The sequence below is a fragment of the Aphelocoma coerulescens genome, chromosome 12, assembly GCF_041296385.1.
Source record: "Aphelocoma coerulescens isolate FSJ_1873_10779 chromosome 12, UR_Acoe_1.0, whole genome shotgun sequence".
Classification (NCBI taxonomy): domain Eukaryota; kingdom Metazoa; phylum Chordata; class Aves; order Passeriformes; family Corvidae; genus Aphelocoma; species Aphelocoma coerulescens.
Window position 1 is genome coordinate 7,480,856 of NC_091026.1, and position 19,820 is coordinate 7,500,675.

At 37.4% G+C, this 19,820-nt stretch overlaps 1 protein-coding gene and 1 long non-coding RNA gene across 8 annotated transcripts in view; both read left to right on the plus strand.

The window, feature by feature from the left end:
* The first annotated feature begins 403 nt into the window (after positions 1-403).
* On the plus strand, positions 404-1,468 carry LOC138117702 (uncharacterized). Its single transcript, XR_011154811.1, has 2 exons — positions 404-833; positions 926-1,468. It is a non-coding gene; the product is annotated as an uncharacterized lncRNA (long non-coding RNA).
* Positions 1,469-5,676: 4,208 nt separating this feature from the next.
* CACNA2D3 (calcium voltage-gated channel auxiliary subunit alpha2delta 3) overlaps positions 5,677-19,820 on the plus strand; it is a 422,236-nt gene continuing 408,092 nt past the window's right edge. For all 7 annotated transcript variants that reach the window (XM_069027740.1, XM_069027747.1, XM_069027744.1 and 4 more), the window contains exon 1: positions 5,677-5,805. The gene's annotated coding sequence lies outside the window, so the exon portion shown is untranslated. The remainder of the gene's footprint in view (positions 5,806-19,820) is intronic.

Here is a 19,820-nt window from a genome sequence, read left to right on the forward strand (position 1 = left end):
TGATTTAATGCTGCTTGAAATATCCCTAAAGTACTTAAGCTATGTGCAAATCTGAAATCACTTCAGTCCCACAGAGAAGGTTTTACAGTGAAGTAGAAGATCAGCCAGTGGGAGAAAGCACATCATGGAGAGCATGTATAGATCTCAGTTATGGATTTTTATGGCTGGAACATGTAGTAAGTGCTAAGGGGACTTGATAAAGAGGAACCCTGTCACTAGATGTTCTCAGTTCCCAAGCTGGTTTTGCATGACTGGCTCTAATGGCTATTACATTCAAACACCTTCAGGTGTTTGGGCTGAACCTGAAATCCACTGATGCAGCACTTAACTGAATTCTGTCACAGGTGTTCATGCATTTAAATGCAGACCTTCACCCAACAGCTTCCACCTGTGTTCACTCCTGGGTTAGTCACTCTCTCTTTTTGTGCTTGTACAAAAGCTTAATGCTGTGACTGCATGTGTTTTTCGTTCCAACATAAACATGAAATAATAAGTATTTTGCACTGTCATAGGATTGTGCTCCTAAGAAATTTCAAAAAAAATGGGAAATGGTTAATGTATGTCTACCCTGAGCAGCAGAGTATAATGCTGTGAATGCCAGGCTGATAACTCTTTATAGAGCAGGGCATGGCCAAGGTTTAGTTTCCTCAATCTGAACTCCTTGTCAAGACCAACTACCTTGCAGCATGTCAGTAGAGCTGCATAAAAGACCTAGGGGACATCTCAGATTGTACTTTAGACTGGGAGTTGTTTCTCTGCCTGCCTGGTGCTCAGAATGCTTTGGATACTTGGGTTTCTCTTGGACAGTCCTGGGATGAAATCACAATATTGATGTGAGTAAGTAGACACAAATCCTTGTTTTGCCTAATTTGATGACAAGAAATTGTAAGAAATGTCAGATTGAGGTGTCTGTGTTTTCTTTCAGGATTTCCTTGCAAACAGAGGTAAACTGTGTAACCAAAAGAGAGGCTTTGGGGCTTGCTGTCTTGGAAAGAGGAAAGTGTTTGTTTTTGGACACCTTAGTGCATAAAGCTCAGAGGGATTTCTTCAGTTTAGGGTTTCCTCAAATACAAAAAACTTCTTTCTCCAAGCTGGCCCCTCTTACCAATACTGTGTTTGCAAAGCAGCTGAAGGCATCTGTGCTAAATGCACCCCAGTTCTCAGCTCCTTCTAGGCCACCAAAGCAATTTGATTTTGATTCATTACTACAGTGAAGACAATGCCCAGTGACTTTGCCAATGTAATCCTGGTTTGCAACAGCACAGGACATGAGTGGTAAAATATACCAGTGTCATTTAGGTTTAGATATCAGTGTGAAAAAGAGGGGAAATGGATATAAAATAAACTTGACTATATATTTAACAAACTTTGCCTGTTGATTTGTGCCACTCATCTGGAGCACCTTTGGAATATCTTCCAAGTTTAGAGTTTGTAGAAATTATGAAATAAAAGCTGAAATGACTCTTAAGATCTGGTTGAATTCATTCACATTTATGTTATTGTTTATCCCTCAAGGAGTTAGATTTTGGATACAAATGGAAATGCCCTTGCTGCTATGCCTGACTAGATGCAGAAGGCAAACTAAAACTAAAACAAATTAAAAAGAAAGAAGGATTTCCAAGATCTTCCCTCTCAGATGATTTACTGGACAAAAGGAAGAGAAATAATATGGGAGATTTAATTCCTCAGTAACTTCTGTCTCAGCCTTCTCTCCTGTGACACGTAGTAGGTGTAGGCTTCTAACACTCTGGTCTGCAATATCTCCTGAGGAACCAAAGGCCACACAGCCTTGTGTAAGAAATGGAGGGTGGACTAGTGTAGCATGTGCACTCCTTTCATCTGGCTCAGATCAATCCCTCACTCATCCCTGAGTGTCTCTCTCTCTTCTTTGGTCAAATATTTTATCAGTGTTTACATCAAAGTACCTGAATATCATATTTTTACAAATATTTTCCAAGGATGGGTTTAAAATTATGGTCACTGATATTATAGGTCTCTTGTGTTTCATGAAGTGGGTAAGACTAACAGTGATTTAATCAGATCTTTCTTTCCTTATGCATCAGTTTGCACAGAGATAGTTCCCATCTGTGCATCTTTTCTTTTTGCCTTAGGGAATTTAGCAGGAAACCTAGTGCACATTCAAACAGTGCAGCACAGTTTAGTGATTTGTATTCTGGTCACATCATAAATAATCCTCCCAATGCTTGTTCCAATATATAGTAAACACATTTGGGAAAAATAACACAACTGCGTTGAGTGCAGTTGATTTGGGATCACTAAAGTAGTATTAAACCAGCATGGTTTTAGTTCCTTCTTCTTAAAATTTTAACCATGTGAGAGAGTGAGATTGCTAAAACTCTGATATGAATAATGAAAACTAATATTTCTTTTACTTGAATAGTCAATCATTGTTTTGGATAATGTAAATTAATTTAATGTCTTGTCTTTGTGCTTTGCAAGCACACACAGAAGCTGTACAATGAAACAGCAAAGCAGAATCAAATGCTTGAACACATTTAGAAAAGACAAATACCTTGTTCAGAACAACAGCCAGAGCTGAACAGTGAAATTCTCAGTACTTTTGAAAAGCAAGGCTGTTAACAAAGAATTTTAAATTTTTTTCCAGTAGCTTTAATTACAGGTAGGTGTTTTTTATGTCAAACATATTAGCTGAGCAAAGAGTAAAGTAAGTCAGAGGTGGTTAAATGAAGATTCCTTACGCTGTCATGGACCCAGCCAGCTAAACAGCTAAAATATTTGTACCTGAATATCTTGAGAGAAACATGAAAGCTGCTGTAACTTCAAATTCCTTCCTTTCACATCCTGCTCCAGATGAAGGACTCAATCATGTTTCCAATACCATGTAGTTGTTACCAGCACAATGTGGCTTCCTATCAACTCACTTGCCCTGAACACTGTTTTACCCTTGCTCCTCTGAATATCTTGATTTATGAGGAATTTGCAAGCGTATAAAATCCCTGAAATGCCGAAGATGTTTTTCAGTTGCTGAAGGCTGATTAGGCTCTTAGAAATCAACTTCTTACTTTAAAAAAAGGTGGGAAAATGTCTGTTACCTCCAAGGTGTGTTGCAATTATGTGTGCTGTACATGGTAATTATTTTAATGCTTAATAAAAAATAGAGATGTAAGTTAATATATGGAGAAGACAAGGCAGCATGGGGCAGACAGCAAGGCTGCTGCAAGACTGAATTCAAACCAAGGCTGGATCAAACCTCTTTGCTTTATAGACAAATGTTTTTTTTTTGAGTCAGAACCTTACAAAAACATTTCATCTGTAGATCTGTTCAATGGATGAACAGTATTTTTGCACAGTCATTTTTAATATTTAAACTCCATTGGAAGTCCTTCTGTGCAGGGCAGGTCTCCTCTAAAATCCATGGCAAAATTTTGGAAAAAAAAACCCCAAAGAAATATATGTTGTTCTAAAACCAGGCATCCATAGATATGTGTGGATACAAAAATGCTTCTAGCAAGTATTTTCTTGCTATTTTCTAAGCCCGTGAGAGACTTTTCTCTCTCACAGAAGAGGTAGCAGAGTTATGTAAACAACCAAACACCTGCAGCCTTGAAAAGTCTTGTTTATAGTACAGTAGAAAAATATTTTGACAATGGATATTTTAGGATTTTAGCCAATCACCCCCAAGGGGTGGCTTATCCTTTGTCCAATTAGACTATGAAGAAGAAAGTCTATAAAAGAGTTTGTAAAATAAGTAAATAAATCAATCTTGCTGCACAATTCCTGCCTGCTGGATCTTCTCTCCTCCTCCCTACAGCTGTGGCACACAGTGATATACCCTAGGGTTGCAGTAATAGATGTGTTCCATTTTTGGTTAACTGACTTTTCATTAATAAAAGTTCCTCTAGCCTTTTAAAGTTTTTTTTAGTGTTTTACATTTATTTGTTCACAGAATTATTTAATTTCTTAATTGTGCTACTTATTTGGGGCAGATTTCAAGGATGAGATTTCAGACTACACATCCAGGTGGTTTCCCTAACCCACCTTATCGGCTTAGTTTTCTCCATGGAATTATTTTTCTGGATGTATTTTAAATGATGTGGAAATAAAAAGGGACTAAATAGCTCTTTGTTCTGGCATTGTATTGATCAAGTATACTTCTTTTTCCTCTGGGTCTTACCAAGGACTAAGCTGTAAATAATAATATATTCTCATTTTAAGATGGCTATTACTGCCATGGAAGTTGACATAATTTTGAATTTTATTTAGTTGGTTGAGGAATGAAAGGAGAACAAAGAAGAAGTAAAGAGTCTCAGGCTTGAATAACTCCCAATGCCTCTTGGCAGGTGAAATATTCAAGTGTGTAACAGAATCATAGAACAGTTTATAATGGAATGGACCTTTAAAGATCATCTAGTCCAAAGCCCCTGCCATGGGCAGAGCCATCTTTTAGTCGAGTAGATTGACAGATGTAAACACTTTTTGATGTTTAAGGTCTTGCTTTAGTGGTTCTGGCAGTTGCATTTGGAAGACTGAGCCTTATTATGGGTCATAGTCGTGGCTTTGGGCAGGTGATTGTTCTCTGACCTTTTCCTCACAGACATGCATCTCTCTAGATCTAAATAAACTAACTCCTGCATTTCCTTTACAATAAACCTCAGAAAAAAAATGAAACATTTATTCTGTAAGGTGACCAGCATTCACTAACACAATAAGAGAAGCTTGTTTTAATTAGGAGAGAATTGTGCAAGATTTAGGGTAAGACATCCATGTAAACTTGTGCTTAGGCAACTGGTAAACTTGTTTAACGTGCACATGTTGCACAGCAAGGCTGATTATTCAGGACAGGAGACCTGAATGCTGCTGAAATATTAGGACCTGTGTATTGTGTGTTTATATGTGGGGTTCAGTGCTGGCAGCAATAATGGCTTCAGATATTTTAATTAGAACACCTGCAACAGAAAAATATTTAGAATTTACTTAATTTGGAGTCAATTTGTATCTATTATCCATTTTTAGCACTTCCTATTATCACCATTTCTTGTTGTGATAGTCCACCTTCTTGAGCTCAGAGTACTCATGTCCGTGGCAGTAGTGCCTAGGGACCAGCACAAATCAAGGGTAATGGTAGAGATAATGTATTTTGATATTTTATCATACATAACAGTTGTCTGTCTCTGCTGCCAAAGCACCTCATCTGTCTCTTCTGTTAGATGTAAATATTTTTTTTTAGTAAAGAAATAGGAGTGATCTAATTCTGTGGGACAGTCAAATTACACTTCTCCGGAGTCATAAAATAAAGAACTATTAAAACAAAATGATCACCTAAAGAAAAAATAATATTAAAAAATAATTTTAAACAATAACAATTTTTCATTGTAGATCATGGAAGCAGTAATTCCTGAAGGTTAATGGGTTATTTCTTGGGCACTTACAGTAGCACATTGACTTAATAAGGAGAAATTTACATTAAGTTCAAGTGCACCTTACAACAAAAATTGCAGAGATGAAATTTGTAGTAAATAAGTCTAGATAAGTAGGAACTAGTAAACCTTTTAACAAATTTTATGCAATTTAAAAAACACCACCACACACACCTGGTCCTCATTGAGTTAATCATTATTGTCCCCAGCTGGGACCAAGCATGAGATTCAGGTGCTTTGGGAGCACCAGCCCACATTATAAGAGATGAGGCTGGCTGTGAAGGAGGAGGTGGAAGGGAAGAAAAAGCTGGAGAGGAGAGAATGTGGAGTGCAGTACTAAGGAGTTGTTCGAGTTCATCCTGTTAAGTCCTCTTACTATAAGACAGATGGGGGGCCTGTGAGTTGGGTAAGTAAAAGTTCTTATCCTCATCTGCAGTCCACCTGACTTCTATTCATCTTGCTTTTGTGTTGGTTTTTTTTTCGAGTAAAATAGCTTTTCTTAAATTTTATTTGTCTTTCTTGCGTGTGCCTTTATGTTCATTACCATCTCTAATATGTTTTGGAAAGCCATAGATAGGTATTATACCCATCACTTCCTCACAAAAGTGTACAAAAAATTTCTTGCTCATAATGTTATCATGCAAAGCAGAAATGTCTTAGGCCCATTTGGCTTGTAAATCTTTTCTGAGTTCTCTTGCAGCTCTCAGTAGTTTTTGCTCATCAGGGTGCTCATGGTATCACTGGCTAGTGTTGCTCTGAGTTTTAAGGGTCTGATTAACACTGCCTGGTAATTAAGGAATTGAGCAGTAAGATTTTAATATGTGCTGCTTCAAGCCCATAAGTAGGATACTTTGAAAAGCAAATATGCTTTCTATGGGATTTTTGTGTTCTTATAAAGTTGAAGCTTAGCAATGTTTAAAAAAAATCCAAAAACCTTACTGAAAAAACCCCTCCAAACATAAGCCCCAAAGGATCTTGTGGCAGAAGAAGGTTCAACTGTAGTATAAGCAAGTTAGGAGAGGCTAACAATCTTTGTTCCCTAAAATTTTCATTCTGGTGCAGAAATTCTTATTTCTAGATTGAACAGACTCTATGTGGTTGTGTGCTATGAGAAACCTCCAGTAATGCATCCCTGCTGCATATAATGTCAAGGCTTTGCAATTTGCAGAACAGAACTGTAGGCTAGTGACAAAGGCAGTTATGGGAAGATATTCTGAGTTTTCATAAATGCACAGAAATTGCGCCTTCTCACTTTAGCCACAAATCAGGTGTTACCCCCTAGGCTTCTCCTCTAGAATTACAGGTAGACTGAGAATCTGTGGGCTGCTTTTAAAGGGTACAAAAAGTAGCTCCTGTCAGTAACCTTGTATTTGCCATATGGGGACTCTAGTTGAAAACAGCTGAAAATGACTGACCTAAACAATAATGCACTTATGTGAGCTCCCTCTGTAACTTCTTCACAGCCTCTTGTACACTGTTTGGCTTGGATCAGAATCCCTGAGGGGATCTTGTCCTTCTCCTTCTGTGTAACATTCCTGCTGAATCATGTGTTTATTTTCTGACTTAGCAGTCAGTAATGCCCTTCTGGTCTCCAAAATCAGTTGTGAGACCTTTTTGTTCCTCCTTTACAAGCTTTTGTATGGTAGGTGTGCTCTGGAGATCTAGGTGCCCATCCACGTGGTTATGTGCTTACTTCCTTGGAGTTCTGATAGGAAAAACTTGTCTTGCAATTAGTGGTAATGACTTTTGCACAGTGGCATCTTGCTTGAATATGTCACTCAAGATTTAAGAACTGAAGTTAAGCTTTGATTGTTTACAGGAATCTCTCGTGTGTTGGTATGGAGATGAGTGTTTTTCACTCCCTTTTGTGATGTTTAGTAAGTTTGCAGTTGGATATGCCAATATCTGAATTCCAAGTGTTAGATAACTTCAGTGGTATAACAACTTCAAGTTCATCAGAAGCCATCCAATTTAGTTGGTGCAGAAGCTCTTTTCTCCCCTCATCCCCATGCTAATTATGTCTCTTTCTAGAAAGATCTATTCTAGTTTGGGTCCTACTGATGTGGCAATTCAGCCTGGATTGCTGCATTATTGTTACGTTCAGTTATTATCTTCTAACTTTGTACTGCTGAATCACCCTAGCTCATCTTGGAGTGTCTTTGCTTGTGATCAGGTGGTTTAGTGACCTTGGTACCTACAAGACTTTACTTCTGGTAGCTGTAAGAAATATGATGTTAAATAGATGTTAAAGGTTCTTCAGAACAAAGCTGTAAAGCTGTGACTCACTGAGCAATACAGACTGGACAAAGAAAGGGTTTTGAAAACAAAGAAGATTTAATAATACCTTCTTTATGCCTGGCATTTCACTCCAGTCCTCAGATAAATATGACTTACCTTTGGCATCCCTTGCCCAGTTCTCTTGGGGCCCAAATTACAATCTGCTTGCTGCAGCCTCTGTGAGATTGCTGCAGCTGACAGCTGCAGAACTCAGCACTGGCCAGTGAGCCAACAGCAGTGAGTTTGCAGACGTGCTTGTGCTCTGCCTGTCTTATGCAAACTTAAAATAAAATTCTGTGGGCAGAGGATACTGGTGGTGGCTGAGTTTACACATATCTGCTTTTAGTATGTCAGGTAAATGCATCCATATACAGATTTAATAATCTATTAAAAAAAGAGGGATGCTGCTTGTGTCTTGTTTTCCCTTGCCCTTTTATTGTCATCTCTTACTTTCTGTTATATGAAAGAATAACTTGGGGGATGATGTGGGGGAGACAAACAGGAGAAGTGTGACTTTTTTTTTTTAAGTTATGGCAATATCTTTAGGAGTACATGTTAACATATTTCACTGTCTTAATGTCAACAAAGAAAATGCCATGTACTGCTAGGACTGTAATGTATAGCATGGAGACTCTACTGTGTTTAGTTTTAAGAATAGAAATAAAAGTAAAAATATTTTTTATTTGCTAGTGAAACCATCCAGTTCTGTTCAACAATTAGGAAGTAACTGGTGAAAAGTCATCTTCAAGACCTCTCAAGGACATGAAATTCTTGTCCACGATGTACAAGTGCTTATATACATCTGTGTTCGTGAAAACAGAATTTCATAATATAACTTGGTTTTTCTTTATAAATCTCATCATTTCATATCACAGGAAGTTTGGGGGAAGAAAAGCTTAAGGATATGGTAAGGTGAAAGTACTGATGGGACTCTAGTATGTATTCATCATAGTCATTGAAGGGTGTTTTTGGGTTTTTTGGTGAAACATCACTGCTTTTTTTTTCCTAAGTTGTCTTAACTATTTTTGCTTTCTCTCCAAATTTTAGAGGAAAAAATGATTGACTATAGTTAGATATGTACAGATGACATTTAATTTTTTAGAAACAAAATATTTCTTTACAAAGAGGGGTGGTTTAAAGAAGCCTTTTGGTGGTACAGAAATATGCATTAATGATAATGAAATTCAAGGTTTGTTCTTAATCTTTATTTCTACCGTTTCTCATCACTGTAGTACTTTCACCTAAAATGAGAAATCGATATGTTTCTCAGTTTGTAGATGTTATATAAAAAGTATATCTGTTCATATACTTAATCTTTGGTGTATCTGGCTGTATATTCTTCAAAGCTTTGTTAGTTGCTCTTTTAAATGATTCAATAGTGTGTTATTTCTTTGTTTAGCAAAGCATGTAGTAAAATGTCTGTTAATTTCAATCTGGAGCCTGTTTTGGACTCTTTAATTGGAGCCTAATTGGAGCACTTTGGAAGCTGTATGCATTTTGAATGACACCCTTTCCTCGGTGCACTGACTCCTGTCCTACGTGGAGCTTTTACTTCTCCCTGCTGGTTAGACAATCTATACTGATGAATGGTTTCAGTCTTCATTTAAAAATAAGTAATTCCTGTCTGTTGCCTGTGTTTGGGTTTTCTGGGTTCTCTAAGTAATTTTTTGATGTATTTCTATTATACTGGAATTCTGTACTCAATTTCAAATGAGTCCAGAAGAACAAAGCATAAAACAATTGAGTTTAATAAAAGAAAAACCCTCCTCATGGTGATCAGTAAAGCACAAAGGTGATGTTTATCTGTAGGAGCACCAGATGCATGGGTACTACTGATCAACTGTAAGGGTTGCTCATGCTTTTTTTGAAATATCATCTCCTTTTTTTATTGACCCTCTACTACTCAGAAACCACTGGTGACACTGGACATGTCTAAATTGTAGATAAAAGCCCACCTGGAGCACAACCAGCAATTCTAAGAATTAGATTTAATAATATGCTTCAAAGCTATGGATTTTCGTGGATGACTGTATTGGGAAATTTATCAAGTCCCCTTTTTTAAGGCTGATCTTCAGTGCCTTGTGATTCTGGAAATGTATAAACCACAGGCATCACTGATTTTTCAATTACAAAGTAGTAAAATACTTTTGTTCCACTTCAGGGCTTGAATATTGTGTGTGTGCTGAAAGCATGGCGAGCTGTTTTGTTGAGGGAACTTTTGGATTGCTTGAAAAGAAAACAGGAAATATTGATAAATGCAGTGAAACTTTGTAGACTGAATCTTTATATTTAAAAATAATGCAGCAAGCCCTGTAATGGTGGAACCATTAGCTGGCCTTTTCATGAATCATCAGATTTTGTGGAGCAGGATAATACTTTCCCAGGTGCAGAAATGACTAGCTAGTTTTATTCCATTGCTGCTAATTTTTTGCCATACAGAAAATACTCCTTAATTTTTAAATTTTTTTACAAGTGGTGGTCTATGGACCAATATTAACCAGAGCTAAAAAATAATTTTAATTTTTTTCTTGAAATGGAAGAGGGAAAGTGTTATAAGCTGTAATTTTCCTTGAAAAGGAAGTAGGTTAAAAAGGTTACAATATGCTCTTTTATTGTCACTCATGAAAGCTAAGCTGTTACTGGTAGTTATGTGAAAAATCATGTTTTAGTTTGGCAAACACTATTATCAATTTGTTGAGGCTTTGCAGAATTTTTTTTCTGGTTCGTAATTAACATTTTGGCAACCTTGCACATATATAGCTTCATTTTTATTTTTGTGCATATTTTTAAAATAAAAGTATCATCTGCAGTGCTGGTATCCTGCTTAGCTTTAATATAGACCTGGGAGATGCACACAGACATCTCACACTTTGCTGGTGGGTAAAGATCTTTGCTCTACAGTACTCATGAGAAATTTCTACCTGTTAGAATTTTGTGACTAAAAGTTGGGGTTTACTTCCTTAACAAGGAATTCTAAAAAAAAGAATGAAGACAAAAAAGGCTGGGGAAAAGAATTAAGGCATTTCTTCAAATGCCTTTGGGGATTTGCCAAGACTGATATGTGAAAATCACTTATAATAAACAGTGCCTTTTGTAAAGCTCTGTGCTCTTGGACCTGCAAGTATCAGCCTAGGTGTGCTTCCCATTCAGTTAAACAATGTGTGCTTGAAATGGCTCCTAATGCAGGGAGGAGAGCAACAGCCAAAAACTGTAATGCATTATTTCAGAGGTCTCATGTTATTGATATAACTTTTACAAATTCTGCTATGTGTACAGCTTTATACTATTAACACCACCTACTCAATATTCCTGTTTATAGTCTGCATACTGTGATAGGTGATAACAAGCCTGTGTTCCTTCACAGAAAGCAATTGTGAGGTGGTTTTGTCTGGGGAGATGCACATCATTTATGTAATTGGTTAATATATGGAAACTACAGTCTTATACCAAGAACTGGGTTGGTATAAGTTGAATTATGCAAGACCCCACATCAATTAAATTAAGATAGTTAGATCTAAACTATAAATGGCCAGTACAAAACAAAAAAATCCCAAACAAATATTATAGTAATATTTTATGCTAATTCCTTGGAACTGATGATTGAAAACAGAGTTTGCAGATGGCACTGAAACAGAACAAATATTGAGCAATGCAACTAGACATGAGGAGGTTTTTGTTCATAAGCACCATGTGTGAAGTGGACTGTTCATTTGATACATCTGCAAGAGCAGATGCTGAAAGTCTCTCTCTATTATGGCATTATCACAATGAAACCATATTTTTAGTCTTGGTGTGTGCAAATGACTTGCATATTAATAATTATAATTTGTATCATGGTGAATTATTACAATACACAATCCTCATGTTCCTGCAGCACCCACAAATTTTTAGTTCCATTGGTAGTAATGTATTAGCCCTGCTTGAAATTTTACAAGGCAAAAAGCCCCTTGTCATTCGGAGAGATGATTCTAATTTGCATGAATTCTGTTCTTTAGTTCCATGTGTTATTTGTTCACATGTTGAAGTTTTATTTCTTAAATCCACAAAGACAAAGAAATTAAGGACTTTCAACCAATCAAAAAATTTTTAATATATTTTGTTTTGAGTGCAATTAAACTGTATAATTTGTGTTTAAGTGCCTGAGGATAAAAAAAATCCTTGATCCACTCTGGGTATTTTCATTTGCTATAAGTCAGTGACATCGTGCAGATCTTCTGCTGGGTGGCTTTTTTGTTTAACTGCTTGATATAAGATACTCATTTAGAAACTAACAGCTTCTGGAGCTATCACTTGCTCGTGTCTGACTTCTTGAAGCTTGCCTATGTTTTCAAATTCTTGTATTGCTGTCACTCACAAAAACAACAGAACTGATGTTGTCTATTAATTTTCTATTTTGCATATACTATTATGTTCTATATAAAAATGCTATATATAAATTGTCTTGCTTATAGAACACTTGTTCTGTAAATAGCCATTTGTTCTTTGACTGGAATAGGTGCTGTTCCAAACTTTGCCAGTTCATTTAAGGTCTAGAGTAAAGCTTTAAGGTAAGCTGAATGACATCCTGAAATGCATCAGTGATTTCTATGTTAAATGTGCAAGGCAATATTAAAACAAGAGCTGGCACCTTCTGACCTCCCTTATGCAGCTGAATTAACAGTTTAAATGAAATAGATTTACCATTAGTGTCAGTCTTGGAGCTGGAGGCAATGGGTCACAACACTCTGTATCTGCCTTGCAGAAAGAGAGAGGAAAAACATTGATATTGAAAAACTGCATTTAAATTCCTGCACGTGGATAGTGGCAATCTGAAAAGAACTAAACGAACTCAAACACAGTGTAAGAGCTGTGGGGCATAGGTTACCAAAGTGACATTTTTTTGTCCATTACTTACACAGAAAATGAAGCCAAGGGAATTGGTTGCTTACCTTGTTTTTCTTCCAGCAGCAGTTTTGAGATTCTCTTATGCCTGCCTTTGTTTTGTACTCTGTAGAGATTCTTCCCAAGCAAAATGGTTCTGAGTTTTCAATAGGGCTTGCCTCTGCTTCTGAGACTACTGCTGTTCAAAAATGAATGCACCTAGTAATTTTTATCACTACTGTCTTTAATCTGAACTCAAAGTTAACTGCTCTTAAATTAGTAATTCCACTGCAGACTTGAAGAGTCTTTTTGGAGTTATGAATAAGTGAAAATGGCAGGGAATGAAGTGTGGGTTTGTGTTTGGAGATAACAGCACTAACTTTATTTCTTGCACTCCCAGATTTTGGGTCCTTGCTCCTAAACTGTTTCCCATTTTGCACAAACTGTAGACCTCTGTTCTGAGGTCTTTAAGTTGGTGATAAAAATTTCTGCCTGAATAAGATATCTGTGATATTTTTCCCCCACTGAGTGTTATGGGAATGTAATTAGGGCTATTAAAATAAATTAGATTGCATTTTCAATTAAAGTTTCTATTTTGAAAACTCAATAGCTCCAGTGTCCTTTTGAATGATTACAGAAGCTACTTGTTTGATGTTTCTTTAGTGGTATCAGCTGTAGGGAACAATTCAGGATAAATCTCAACCACCTGCCTTGCCCAAGAAGGGGACACTAAGCCCCCATTTGATGGAAAAATGAAGGATGTTGTGTTATGCAGTTGCTCTGTAACAACAGGAAGCACGTGCTGCTTCAGATACCATTGAGGTGTGATGTGACTTGTGCTGCCTGTTTTTGCCTTTCCCTGCTCCCTTGTTTAAATTTTGCCCTTGATTTTTAGTGGTGTGTCACCTGTCCAGCAGGCACTAGTTCTCAGTTCAGTGACCTCTAATAGCTTCTTGTTTTAGTAGCCCTATCTAAAATTAAGAAAAAGGTTTCAAAATATGGTGACACTACAAACGGAAAGTACTGATTTTTGTTTATATTTCTTAATGCTCTTTGTGATGAGGGTGCTGAAATATGTTAAAGAAACCCCAGTGACGAGCACATGTTAACAATACAGTGGATCACTAAGTTTTTCTAATGGTACAGATTGTCAGTGATTACTGAATTTTCTGGCTCCTGCTGCTTTCAGTGATTCCTGCTTTGTGTTATCAAGGGTCAGGAGAAAATTGTGGTATTTCTTTTGTGTTGCTGAACAAAGTGCCATGTTTCTTGACTTCTGAAATTAAATAATTTGGAATTTGGTTATTTTTTTCTTCATATCTTCTTATTCAACTTCTTTTGCACAGTAGTTTGAATCCCATTAGAGAAAAGAACATTAGTAACAGGCTTTCAACTTCCCAGTGCTTGCAAGGCAATCATTAATGGAGGTATTCTGATATACTTCTTTCCATGACAGCCTTAAGCTACAGCCACAAATGGCTTTTCAGATTTATTTGAACTCTTGTCTTTAGATTTCATGTTTTTGATGAATGGATGCAGCCTTTAGTTTCTAAATATGTGTTGGGCATATGAAAACATATTCAAGGTCTCTTCTTAAGTGAAAAGAGAGTAAAGCCCATAAATAAACCATCAGAGCATTGCTTTCAGAGACATGTCACACCTGTTGTAGAATTAACATTATGAAACTTCAGAATGTCAGACTGTTTTTGGAAAGATTCTTCCTAATGAAGAGAAAAAAATAAAAGAAAAATAAGGAAGCAAAAAATATCACTTCAAAGGGCTCCTTGCCTGATTGAGTTGGGGTGAAAAAATGACTTGATGGCTTTGATCCTTCCATCAAATGAAACAACATGAGAAAGGAGGGGGGAGGGAAATGTGTGGCTTTGCAGAGTAATGTCATGCTATCAGCAAGGACCACTAAAGATGTTTATTGGCTTCAGCAGACTGTATCATAATACAAAAGAATTTTCAGTAACTGTAGGGATACTGATTTCCTCTGCATTAAATTTTGGTGGCAGAGCATTAATAAATCAACTGTAGTTATCTAACCAACAGTAGGTGAGTGGAGATAGATTCAGCATTACTCTCCAAAGAATAAGGGCTGTCTACTATGCAAGGCTTATTTCCAGTATAAACAAACATTGTATTAAATAAATATAAACATATTTGTCTAAATATGCTGTGAATATTTTATGCATAGCTCCTACTGGGTAAGGAAAAAAAAATCTATCAGACCTACAGTCTGAATTTCATTCAAGAAAAATGCTACAATTTCCGTATCTGCCACCAAATTTGAGCTAAGTTTTACTGAGAGCAAATGTGGGGGGAAAAGGGGTTGAACCTGAACATCTGGCTGATCTTTTAGATCCTGTATTTGCCATTTAGGATATGCATGAAACAATTGAGGACTTTGAGGACGGATGGGTTGTAGGAAGGATAACAACATGAATTGGTTGGGAGAGGAACCCCTTGGTGCTGAGTGGTGTCAGGAGCTGGCAGCTGTCACAGGAGGGGTGTCAGCACAGGGTGTGAATGCTCAGAGCTCTGGCAAGAGAGCCACGGGCAGTGAGCAGGGAAAATGCTTCCTGTTGCTTAGTTCTTGCTGTCTTCAGGGAAATGGGACTTTCTACTGTCTCACTAAAGATGGGCAGGGTTGCATCAGGACATACTTGGCTCTGTCATCAGTTTTGCCTGGAAACAATCATCTCCAGGATTCTGTACTTGTTCCTGGCCCAGGAAGAGTTATTTCTGTTCTCTGATGTTGTGATTGTGAGTTGCTTTTGAAGCCAAGCTTTGCAGCTGACCTTTCAAATTTGAAGTGCTATCTCCTGTAGCAGAATACAACACTCCATTTTCCACGTAATACTAGAGCATTCAAGGTCTGCTTTTTCTATTTTGAGACTGTTTTTCTAACCTTCTTTTTAGTCTTCCATAAAGATGATAGAAAATGGGGGGAAAGAGAATAGTAGCAAATGCTTTTAAAGATTCAAAGAAATAGCAATGCAGAATTCTTTTTTAATGCATAGTCAGATCTAGGCACAATTGCTTTCTTGTCATCTTTATTGTGAGGCTGTAATAAATAATAAAGTTTTATGCACTAATTCCGTACAGGTTGATGTAAAGTATAAACAGCTGCTGTCAGGTATTTCAATCTCCCTTTAGTGAAAATGCTGACCTAGAACTTGTTATCTCTGACTGGAGCAGTGCTGCTTCTACTCCACTACCTACATCTGATAGTGATCAGGGGCAGCTGTTTTGGAAAAAAAGTAGGATAAAAAAAGTCTATAGTGGGAATTTAGAGAATAGCTTTTGCATTTGGAGAACGTTTCTGTGTATGATGGTGTGGTAAGAAACAAAAGAAGACACTTAGGGGGTCAAGTAGCAAAAATGTGGTCCCATGCCAAATAATAAAACACTGATTGGAAAACTAAAATAATTTGTGAAAGACCTGTTTCTTGGATTATGGTAAGCTTTTTTTTTTTTTTCAATCCAGTTAATATTTAGCTAAAACTAATGCATAATTGGTACAAATTGCAATCAAAATTGGAATATAATATCAAGAATCAAGTCTTTAGCACTTTCAGAGGTTGGTCCTGGTAACATACCAATTTGACTCATTGTAAGTAAGGTAATAGTTATGTTGTTACCTGCTCTGGGAACATTTCACATGCTGACTCAGTTACTTGTCTGAAAGACATAAGAGTGAATAACTGTGTTTTCCTGCATTGTGTGGGTACAGGATGTACAGGACATGCAGGCCTGCAAGCGTAGGCTGGTACAGTTTGTGGTTAGGGCTGTGAGTTGTGTTTTGAACATACAAAACACTTTCATTGATGTCAGTGTGTTGTTTTGGAAATGGGTATTGACTTTATAGCCTGTTACTGTAACACTTAAGATGAATTGAATGCGAATTATTACTCTATTGGGTTGGAAATGCTGGCTGCTGGTTTGGAGTGGAAAGCAATTGTAGCCAGTTCTCACCAAGTCAGGCATCTGAAGTGCTAGATGCTTTTGAAAACTCTAACAGATGTCTAGCTCTATTTTTAGGTTCTTGAACAACATTCTGGAATCTGGTCTGAAAAAGCTAAAAACCTCCTGTAGATAGCACTAGGGTTTTCATGGTAGGTTCAGGTACACAGATTATCTGTTTTATTAACATATTTTCTGTGAGTGCTTTGTAAGAGTTGCAGGATGTTTTACTTGTGAGATCACCAGACACTTACTGTTCACTGAAAAAGGTCCTTTTTCATGGCATTGATGGGATATAAACACTCATTAAAGTGATTTCTGATTTTACATTCATTTTTACCTTTGATGCCATCATCAACAGCTCTGGCTCCTCCTGCATGTTACCTGTCCAGGCTATGTGTACCTTCTTTGAGTGAAAAGTAGGTCTTTATTTTCATCATGATGGAAGTGTGAACCTTAGAGCCTCAGACAATTTTCTTCCCTTGTCAGCTCTTTCCATGAGCATCCTGTGAGGCTTTTTGCATTCTTTTTTCTACAAGAAAAAATAACTAGGGTATATTCAGAAATGTTTATCTGAACTTGTTTTTAAAATTTAATCAAAATACACTTCAATCTAGGTTTTCTTAATATGCTAGAAACTTCAGATAGAATGTCTTATCATCTTTGTCCAGGACCAGAAAGATCTTATTACAGAATCACAGAATATGCTGAGTTGGATGGGACCCACAAGGATCATTGAGTCCAACTCCTGGCCCTGCACAGAACCATTCCCAAGAGTCACACCCTGTGCCTGAGAGTATTTTCAAATGCTGCTTGAGCTTTGTGAGGCTTGGTGCTGTGACCACTGCTCTGGGGAGTCTGTTTCAGTGCCCAACCACCTCTGGGTTAAGAAACTTTCTCAAATATCCAACCTAAACTCCCCTGATACAACTTCAGACCACTCCCCTGGGTTCTGTCACTGGCTGCTAGAAAAGAGTTGAGTCTGTTCACTTTCTGTGTATTTTGGTCAGCAGAGATTTGAAGAGAAATTCTGGAATGAGGGTAAAAGTGCCAAGCATCCACAGTGTAAATGTAAGGGAGTGAGTATTTCAAACTGTGGTTGTAACTCCCAAGCCTTTTTACTTAACTCTATTATCTGCTCTTCTATTGAGAGTTTCTCAAAATAATTTCTGTACTTGATCTTCCCATAGATGCTCTTGGTTATGTTTGGGGACTAAGAGTCATTAGGTGACTGCTGTGAGACTTCTGTTGTTCTGGTGCAGGGGTGTTTTTCATTTTTCTCTTAATTCATGCAGAAAGTGGTAAGGAATAACTGAGGAAGTACTTACAGAATAATTTGGGAAGTGGTTTTTGCAGATACATTATTTGCTTCTTTTGTTGAAACTCCTTTTTGGGACATGAAAGAAGGCTTATCAGAGAAATGGAAAATTTCTGGGCCTTGGCATGTGGTGACTCTGACCTTTATGATGACATTGATTGATGTTCTGGATGACACTCTCCAGAACACTCTGCCAAGAAACCTTGGCCATTGTTCCCCAGAAGAAAAAGCCAGAAGAAAACATGGGGGGTTGGGTTGAAGCAGTGAGCTTGGTTAGCCAAGAGAAAGCCCTGAAGCTGCTGCACTCCTCTGTGTTGGGGGCTCAAAGGTTTGGGCCCTCAGTGATGTCTGTACTACAGTAATTATTTAAGTTCTTTTGCTGAGAGAATAACAAAATAATTATCTGTTTATCCAGACAGATCACTTGAGCATCTGTGGGGGGGATGAGGCCTTCAAGTGAGCTGCTCTTCAGCATCTGTTTCTATCTTACTGACCCTACACATTTACTTGTTAACTTGTTTAAATTCTATCCCACCACTACTGTTGGCCATTCAGATGTGCTGCCACCTGGACTTCTTGTTCTGAGTAGAATAAGTGGTTTACCCATGGGGAATAAAGCCTGAACTAGTGCAACTTGTCTTGAGTGTGCAGGAATGGCCTGAGCTCTGGTTGCAACTGTGGTGTTCTTACCAGGTTACCATCAAAGCACACTTCTAGGGGTACCCCTGGCTGTTAATTCCCCATGATCTCTTGTAAAGCTGGTGCACAGTTGCATGGCCAGAAATTTGATGCCTTACTCAAAAAGAGCAGAGTTATTGTGTGGTGTGGAAAAGGCATAGACAAATCTAAGGCAAATTGCCTGGCTGATGTGTTATCTGATGTTAGCAGGTTGTCCCTGAGCAGAAATCAAGACTTAATGACTGTGCTGCACACAGGTTTGTGGTATCAAGGTTTAAAGAGCTCTAGAACTCCTTTTTTTAGGAAGACATTTCCTTAACTGCAAATGATTCTTTATTAAAAGTAGCAGAGATTCTTCTTGTGTTTTGTTTTCAGTTTCTTCTGGTTCCTCTGTAGTGTTTGAAGCACTGTGTTGCTTGAGTACTTTACTGTGGAGACAGTTCAATGGTTCCAACTGCATTTTGGTTCTGTGAAAACGTGGGAGTCTGGGAAAAGGAAAAATCATTTAGTCCTGTTAAAAGTGTTTTCCATAAATATTTACTGCATTGTACAAAAGCTGGCCTCATCTAGTATGAGACCAGGGCTTTTCTCTACCTTTACTTCTAATAATGCCAGGGGAATGTTGAGGCAGTCTTCATAAATAAAAATGGATTATGGTTACAGTAGATGGAGGTCCTTTTGAGTGTCCTTTGTTCAGCAGCTTTCAATAACATGAAGCCACAGTTTATGGTCCTAGCTTGTTTTTTTTTTTTTTATAGAAATTCTGTCATTATACAGTTTAATAAAGCTAAATCAGAGTCCACAAAATGGCAAGTGAACCATTAGAATGAACATTATATATGGAAAAGTATGTATATAACCCAGTAAAACCCAAACTGGCTATATATCCTTAAAACCACAACAAGCTGGTGTCAAATAATCTGTACTCCTCCCCTTTGGCTTGCTCATTATGTAGGAAGAATCTGATTTACAAGCTGTGCTTTTAACCAGCTGATTTCTAAATGTCTTGCAGTGTAATATTTTATGCTTGTGACTGTTTGCAAGACTTACAGTAAATGAGATAATCTTTACAGGTTGTTAAAAGTATATAATGGATTTTGTGTTTCATATTTTAGAAGGAATTTTCCCAATATAGCATGTGAAACTAACAGCTTGGTAGTTAAATAATCTGTAAGGAGCTCAGTGTGTTGGGTGGTGATTTGTGGGCTGGGTTTTTTTGTAGCTGTAGTAAACAAAGATCTGAAACAGACTGAAATGGGGAGGAGCATGCGGATGATAATAGATCAAAGCTTTTGCAAAATAGTGTTTATTTTCCAAAT